At 35.6% G+C, this 8,855-nt stretch overlaps 1 long non-coding RNA gene across 1 annotated transcript; it reads right to left on the bottom strand.

The window, feature by feature from the left end:
* Positions 1-2,440: 2,440 nt before the first annotated feature.
* Positions 2,441-7,380, bottom strand: LOC107576109 (uncharacterized). Its single transcript, XR_001607994.1, has 3 exons — positions 7,296-7,380; positions 6,950-7,111; positions 2,441-2,464 (listed from the first exon to the last, which is right to left on the bottom strand). It is a non-coding gene; the product is annotated as an uncharacterized lncRNA (long non-coding RNA).
* Between the last annotated feature and the right edge of the window lie 1,475 nt (positions 7,381-8,855).

The following is an 8,855-nucleotide window of genomic DNA, read 5'->3' as shown; positions in this document are numbered from 1 at the left end:
AAGGACACCTGATACCCTAACGAGGGCACTTAACAGCAGCTCCAGTATTACTGCTTAGAGTTTGATTACAGAACTTGTAACTTAGCTGATTTTTTGTTTTATGTTGGCATTAGCTGCTTTGTATCCAATAAAATAAGAGATTTTATTGTTCCTATTGCCTCCCGTGAGACTTTACTGTTAACTAGAAACTGAGGCTCAGACAAGAACAAGCACACGAGAGTCTTCTACATCATTCCTGAAGGACTTCAGTCTGCGAGCGGTGACTGCTTTATGGTTTAGGCTAGATTTGACTATCCTTACCCTCCCTGAATAATTACAGGGTTAAAGGTGTAAGACAAAACCGAGTAACAACATGTCAAAGGAATTAAATTTTTCTCTTAAATGTAGACTTTCTTTATCTGCTTCATTTGGAGAGATCAGACGTGTGATATATATCTTTTAATAATGTTGCATATTGCAATCCTTTTGATTTGGAAAGATCTTTACTGAATTTTATAGAGAATTTACGACTTGTATTTAAACAACTCTCAATTTAAAGTATGAAACATATTAGTATATGTTTTAACATTTTTATACTCAAACAATAATTAGTATGTTGTAATAGAGAGGTAATTAATTTCCAATTCTCTGGCTTCTTTAAGGGACTTTAATATCCAAACTTTCCAAAAATCCAAACTCAATACATGCATAGTACAGTGGAAATATTATAAGATTTAGCAAAAGAATGAGAATATTCTCGAGACGTTTCACAGTTATGAGTTATTCCATTTAGTCTAATGAATGTAATATTTTCCTAACAACAAAAACAAGTATATATATATATTTTGGAAAAGTCATATTCATTTGAATGAAGTAACACTAATGACATATTTAATATTAGACTGCAGTTTAATTAAACACTTAGAAATGGTGCCATTTCATTCCAAAATAAAGTTTACAAAGTTTTCCTCCACGGTGTGTGACCTCCTCCTCAACAGATTCCTTCAGTTTCCTCAAAGTTAACACTCTTCAGTGGACATCTCTCACATTTGATCATATTAAGATTAAGACCAGATATCTCAGAAAAAAAAAGAAGCTTTTTTAAAAAAAAAAAGATAGTGTAGTCAATTGACCAATTGACAATTTTTTTTTTGTGCACTTCCAAAATCGGTGATAGCTTGAAAGAAGCTCATATTTCCACAAGAAGGACCCTGTGTGACGAGCAGATAAGCAGCGGAGAGATTGAACAGTCTTGTCTAAAGACCCTAGAAAGAAGAAAATCCACTGGAATTCATGAATCATTTTAGCGGAGCTACACTCTGTGCTCAGGGCTGGAACTGTCTTTCTAAATACTCCCTCCACATTCACATACTTCACACCACACTTCAAAGCTTCAAATCTGAATATTATACTATTTAAATCTTATTGTAATATTATGACTAAAAATATATTATTTTACATTCATTCTTCAAAGATTGTCCTCATTAGTAAAACTAAAAGTAAAAATGTAGGAAAACAAACACTTGATGACAAACAAAAACTTTTATTTTAAAATCTAAAATCACAGCCAGCAGAATAGTGACCAGCAATCACCATTATAACATTTAAACATATATTTGTCATTTTTTTGTACTTATGTAGGAAAAGTCACAAAGTCTCATGAAAACAAACTTTTCTTCAAATTGTGAATAAAATGACACAAACAGCGAGTAAAAGGCACAGCATTTATAAACACTGAAGCTGTCAGTCAGTTCAGCACAAACTCACTGTGTGTGAAAACTCCCGTTTTAATCAATTCATCTGTCAAAACTGCACAATCCATCTTTTATTTACTCTGTGTTTCTGCTTTGTTTGTTGTAATGAGAGGATTTGTGATTGTTAGCAACAGACAGACACACAGCTAACTTAATATACAATTAAATAGAATAACAATGCGTATAAAATGTAAGACAGATCATGTAAATGTTTTAAGTAACATGGACATTTCACACATTGCAGATTTGCTTTATATCTTTTGACACACTTAAGTGCTGCACTTGACAATCACATTTAAACATCTGAATCATTATGAATTAATTTAATACAAATATTATTAAACTGAAGAGCCAGACAGACTCATCTGAGCTTCTTCCTCCTCTGTTCAGCTTTACATTAAACACAATGATCATTAGTTTGAATACTAAAGCAACATTAATCATTCAATATCATGTTTCTAACACACATGCTGCATTATTTCATTGTAAAGTCTGAGTCTCTTCAGCTGTATGGATCACATTTACACATTTATCACACATTTATTTCTCCTCATAGACACAGTAGTGAAGCTCTTCTGTGGATCCTCACCTGATGTTTACTGCTCCTCTCAAGACCACTTCAGATTATGATATACAGCATTTATCAGCTTTTGGTGATTCAACTCTATCAGGTATTTCTTGTTTGTGATTGATCTCTATCAGGGCCTTTGATGGATCTCTATCTATCTACACTCTAAGGTGGAACAGAAGAGAAGATAATCAGAGTTCAGTGGAACAAAGAACAAATTAGTTACTATATTACAATCACATTTTTTTTTTTGAGTAAAAAGTTGCATTAAAATCCTGTAATCAGATTAATTACGGACTAAACCTGATTTTAAATACATATTTATAAAACAGCATTTGTGTTTTAAATATAATACATTTAGAACATGAATTCCATTCTGTTTGTGTCTCTATTGAGTCAATATAAAGAGAAACACATACTAACGAGTGTACGCCAAATATAATAAATGATAAGGAACAAATACAAATGAGATTGTCTTAAAACAAAAAGCTTTCAGTTAAATGTTGCACTAGTTAAAGCTGTTTGTCCTCTAGTTTAAACATGTTTGTATTGGTCTCAGTGAATAACTGAAATTATTGCACAGCTACCTGGAATACTTGATTCTGATTGGTCAGTCGTGACATTCTGAGGTGTGTTATTCATTAGGTGTGTTATCATTAGCAACGCAGAATAACACTCAGTCATACGGTATCTGAGTCCGGCGTTTCTTTCACTTCTCTCGTATCACACCACCGCGCTCTCACTCGTTTCATTCAAACACAACTGCTATTAGCTTGTGCCTCAGTTACTGACTGTATTTACCCTCAAACCAAACCGCAGGAGATTCCTGTTAATAGTAGGCTTGCGGAGACATTGTTAAAAGTGTGTCTTGTTGTTAAAGTTGTTGATAACTGACGAGAAGTGTTTAAGCTGAATCCAAATTCGCCCCCCCAACTTTAGGTATCCTTTCACAGGGCATCCTAAGTACATGACCGAGCCATCTTAATCAGCGTATCTTGATCTCCTGAGATATGATTTTGATCTTGTCTTTTTGTACAGATTGGTATTGGAGATGGTATTGGGCCAGTACATGTTACAGATCTTTCTAAGGCAACTATTAAGGAAGGCATCTATCTTGCTCATGTCTTCTTTCACTACTCTCCAACATTCAGAGCCATACAAAAGCCCTGATTTAACATTGCTGTTATAAAGCTTGATCTTTGTTTTGAGGTTTAGCTGTTTGGACTTCCAATTATTCGGGCCTTGATATCTTTTTGGGCTCCGTTATCAGTGCTAATAACACTACTAAGATATGTGAAGTAATTTACATCCTCGGCTGGCTCTCCCTCGATGTTAACTGGGTCAGAAACGAGAGCATTAATATGCATGGTCTGCGTCTTCTGTTTGTTTATATGTAAGCCAACTTGTTTAGCATATCTGCTCAGCATATTTGTTTTTTTCCTGAATGTGAGTGTATGTGACTGAGATCACCGCCAGATCATCGGCGAAGTTAAGATCTTCCAAATGAGAAAAGGGGGTCCATTGAATGCCACGGGAATGGTCAGATGTTGTTTGATGCATAACCCAGTCAATGGTGATCAGGAATAGAAGAGGTGAGAGAATACAACCCTGCCGCAAGCCAGATCTGACTTCAAAGGACTTTGTCAATGTATTATCGAGAATAATGGAGCACTCAAAGTGTTCATAGAACTTCCCAATAAGTTTTACAATCTTAGGTGGTTTTCCATAAGCTCTTAGTTTCTTCCATAAGCTCTCTCAGTGGACACTGTCAAATACTTTTGTGAAGTCTATGAAATTTATGTAAAGTGGTACATTCCATTCCAAACATTGCTCTATGATGTTGCAGAGTGCAAATATCTGGTCTATGCATCCTCTCCCACTTCCAAAACCTGCTTGTTCTTCTCTCAATTTGTGGTCTATGGCACTATCGACCCTCTTCAACAGGATCCTACAGAAAACCTTGCTGGGAATAGAAAGAAGTGTAATACCCCGCTAGTTGTTGCAATTGCTAAGGTCTCCTGTCTTGGGCAGTTTGAATATGAGGCTCCAATCCTTAGGGATAGTTTCTTCATCCCATATCATTAGGAAAAGGTCTGTTAACATGTTGGCTGATGTTTATGACCAGTAAGCTGTTTTGTAATCTTGTAAACCGTATTAAGTTTTCCCTGTAATGCAGCATTTTCGGCTTCATATTTCAGTTTCTCTACAAAGGTTCTCTTATCATTGCGGGCACTCTTCTTTAATTCTCTGTCTTTGGTCTTATACTCTTCTTGAGCTTTCTCAATGAGTCTGGGTGATCTAGCACTCAATCGTTTTTCCTTGGCTACTCTTCTTTCATCAATCTTTTTCCAAGTACTAGGTCAGCGGTGGCGAACTCTGGTCCTGGAGAGCCACAACCCTGCAGAGTTCAGCTCCAACCCTAATTAAAACTCACCTGCCTGTAGCTTCCTAGTAACCCTTCAGACCTTGATTAGCTTGTTCAGGTGTGTTTGATTAGGGTTGAAGCAAAACTCTGCAGGGCTGCGGCTCTCCAGGACTGACGTTCGCCACCCCTGTACTAGGTGTTATCCATGCCTTGTTCTTCTTTTTCCTGTAGCCAATCACTTCTTTAGCAATCTCTATGAAAACCTCCTTGATCTTGCCCCATGTGTCTTCCACATTCTCCTGCTCTTGACCCTCTTTATCTGTAAGTGCTTCTAAACGTTTTTTCAGCTTGATGGAAAAGGTTTTCGCAATGTCTGGCTGACGTAACTTACTGACATCAAAGATCTTTTGATGTTGTTTAATGTTTTTTGTGGCCCGCAGTTTTAACTTCACCTTAGCTATAACCAAGTAGTGATCACTGCTGACATCTGCTCCCCTATGGACCCTCACATCTTGCAGGGATCAGCGCCATTTCTTATTAATGATAACATGGTCAATTTGGTTTAATGTATGGCTATCTGGTGATCTCCATGTCAATGTATGAATGTCTCTGTGAGCAAAGATGGTGCCATCAATAACAAAACTGTTGTTAAGGCAGAAGTCAAGTCTTTCTCCACTGTTATTGATGTTTCCACAACCGTGGCACCCCATAGCCTCTTCCTTGTTGGTATTGTCACTGCCTACTTTTGGCATTCATGTCTCCTATCATCAGGAGCAAATCATGCTGTGGGACGTTACTAACAACATGTTGTAATTGCTCATGCCATTCATCTTTGACCTCGCCTGTTGCCTCATTGGTATGAGAATAGCACTGCAGTATGGTCAATTTACAATATTTGGAGCCTTAATCTTGCTTTAATTAAGCGATCACTGATGGGTTCCCACTCTAGCAGGCATTTGCATAGTTTGTGCTGCTGTTTAATAATCATTTGAAACTGGTAAACTAGCAGCTCCAGTATGAAATAATTTATCCTGAACTCTGTCATGGAAATTATATATAAAAATAATTTAATAATCAATTTACAATGAATTTATATCTGTGTTGTATTAAGCTGTATGCTGTGGGCGAACGCTTTGTAAAATGAATGGATGGATGATTCAGCTGCGGATGCCATCGTCTGGAGAGATGCAGGAATGCATTCGGTGCGCGACTCTCACAGTGCATTATGGGTATTCTCTAGCCGTTGGGCATACATCAGTTGTACACTCGTTATTGCTGTGCATTGTGTGATTGAATGAGTGCACTCGATAATGTCCACTCAGTTTTTGGACAAAATGGCTGTCCCCTCAAAAAGTGCCCTATTTAAGCGTATGGGGTGATTTCCGACACAAAATGCTTTCTCCTCAAATAACATTGTATGTCCTCATCTTTATTTATCTGGTGAAAAGATGTGTAATTAATAATACAACCCCAGATAGCACACGTATGTCTGCAAGATTTCTGTTAAAAATGGCTTCATCTGGAAAGCATCTGCTGTGTTCAAACAGTTTATATACATTCATACGGCGACTGTACATTATCTTAAATATCCGTCTTGTCTGAACTTCCAGGTTCACAGCCGTTTGTTAGGAAGAGTTTTCCTTTGTGGAAGCTTTGCGTTTAAAGAGCTAAAAAATATTTCAAATCAAATCAATAATTTGAGTCTAGTTATTCACTTTTGTGGCAAGAAAGCATATAATAAGTGTGATAATGCACATCCAGCCGGATGTTATCACAGAATAAGCCCCTTCAGGAGGACACAAGTCCTGATCACCGTCGGGTTTATTCTGTGATAACAAGCGGCTGCAGGTACATTATCTCTTACATAAAGTAAGTGTAAAGTAATGTGACGTGTTGCTTGTCAAAGTAAAAACACACAAGAGACAGAGACATTGATCATGTGATGCTGGACGACTGTGAGCTGAAGCTGGAATCTGCTCTGATTTTACCAGCGTTTTCCTACAATCTGACCAAATCTATTTCAAACTGTAATGATTCACTATTACTGATGTCATTAATAAAGCAGCTGCTGCTGTATAAAGCTGTGACGGTCTGCTTTTGTTCTCTTTCCTCCTTTGTGTTCAACATTTTATCACCTTTACATTTCATTCTGACACAAACCCTTTGAAACAAAGCTTGATGATAATTTGATAATCTCCTTTAAGAAATATTTGAAAGCTAATATTTGTTCATATATCAGAGCTAAATGAAGATCTTTAATATCACAAAGTGAAGTTTACTCACCTCAGTTCACAGTTTGAGTCTCGTAGCACATCAATGAGCTGCTGCTTTGAGTCTCTAATCATATTGCGTCTCAGATCAAGCTCTTTTAGAAACTGCAGTGCTTTTGTGTTTGTCAAAGACTGAGTTAAAGAAGAAACATCTGTAATGCCACAGTTATTTAGACTAGAAAGAGACAAACAGAGGAAGAGATCATCTTACAAACAAATCATTAAGGTGAAGAATTTTTCACAAATATAATGTGAACACATAAACCCACTCATCATGAGATATTGAGTATAAAATGATTTGGTTTAAACTGTTGAAGTGATTTTAATCATTTTGATTCTTGTCTGTGAATGTTACTGACCTCAATCTCTCCAGTTTACAGTGTGACTCCTTCAGTACGTCACATAAGTGATTCACTCCTGTGTTTTTTATTTGATTCTCACGGATGTTCAGTTCTCTCAGGTGTGATGGGTTTGATTTCAGAGCTGAAGTCAGGATGAGACACTGTTTCTCTGTAATACTGCATCCATACACACTGAAGACAGAAAGCGAAAACACAATGAATGAGATCTATGTAAAGTTTATGTGAATAAATAAATCATAAGTAAATGCCATAGTCAAAAAATAACTTTTTGACTAATAAATTTGTACAATTTTAACTTATTTCACTCAAATTAATATTGCTTAGTTGGGTCAACACAATTTATCTGGTTTCATTAAATTAATTCTCACTAGTTTGGGTTAGCTCAACTTTAGTACATTTGTCAAACAAAATCTTATGTGGGAACAAATTATTATTTATTTATTCAGAGGTCTAATCATTATTATTATTATTATTATTATTATTATTATTAATAAACAAGCCACTCTTCTGCATAATGGTAACTACAAAATTCAAAGCCATTACAGAAACTGTCCAACATAACTGAACATTAACCCATTTAATAAAAATTTTTCCCCAGACATCAAAATATCTAAATAATGTGCATGTCATTAGTAACCCTTTCAAATAATCAATAATTTGTTAATTTTTTTGAAAAGTGTGTGAAAAATTGTGTTTTATGGTCGGTCACAATTGTGACCGGTGGGATAATGTGTGTACTGAACTGAAATATTTCTGCGGTCATACAATTTTTTATATATCTTAGCCCAGCTATTTTAAACTGTTTGATCACATTCTAGGGTTACTATTATGCATTAAAAACCCTTATACAACATTGATAGATACAGTACACTGAGATAAAAGACAAAAAAACAAAAAGACCAACATATTTCAAAAATTGTTTTGTAACACATATCATCAACTTTTTATATTAGTGCTACCAGTATTACAACATCAATATTGTAACTTATTTGTGACATTTGAACTTTAAATTTAGAGCAATATTTTGTCATTACAACATTTTAGTGCAGTTTTCACTAACATCTGCAATTGGATTTATATGTAAAGTCACTGTTATCCCACCGTCACTATTGACCATCAACATGTTTCCTCATTCTATGACCACACTCAACAAAACTGAATATATGTGAATAATTAATAATAAATTAGAATGTCATGGAAAAGTTCATTTATTTCAGTAATTCAACTCAAATTGTGAAACTCGTGTATTAAATAAATTCAATGTACACAGACTGAAGTAGTTTAAGTTTTTTGTTCGTTTAATTTTGATGATTTTGGCTCACATTTAACAAAAACCCACCAATTCACTATCTCAACAAATTAGAATACTTAAAACCAATAAAAAAAAAAACAGTTTTAGTGAATTGTTGGCCTTCTGGAAAGTATGTTCATTTACTGTACATGTCCTCAATACTTGGTAGGGGCTCCTTTTGCATGAATTACTGCCTCACTTCGGCGTGGCATGGAGGTGATCAGTTTGTGGCACTGCTGAGGTGGTATGGAAGCCAACGTTTAAAA

The sequence above is a fragment of the Sinocyclocheilus grahami genome, unplaced genomic scaffold, assembly GCF_001515645.1.
Source record: "Sinocyclocheilus grahami isolate Dianchi unplaced genomic scaffold, SAMN03320097.WGS_v1.1 scaffold3227.1, whole genome shotgun sequence".
Classification (NCBI taxonomy): domain Eukaryota; kingdom Metazoa; phylum Chordata; class Actinopteri; order Cypriniformes; family Cyprinidae; genus Sinocyclocheilus; species Sinocyclocheilus grahami.
Note: the sequence above shows the minus strand (reverse complement) of the source record. Positions and strands in the feature narration are given on the sequence as shown.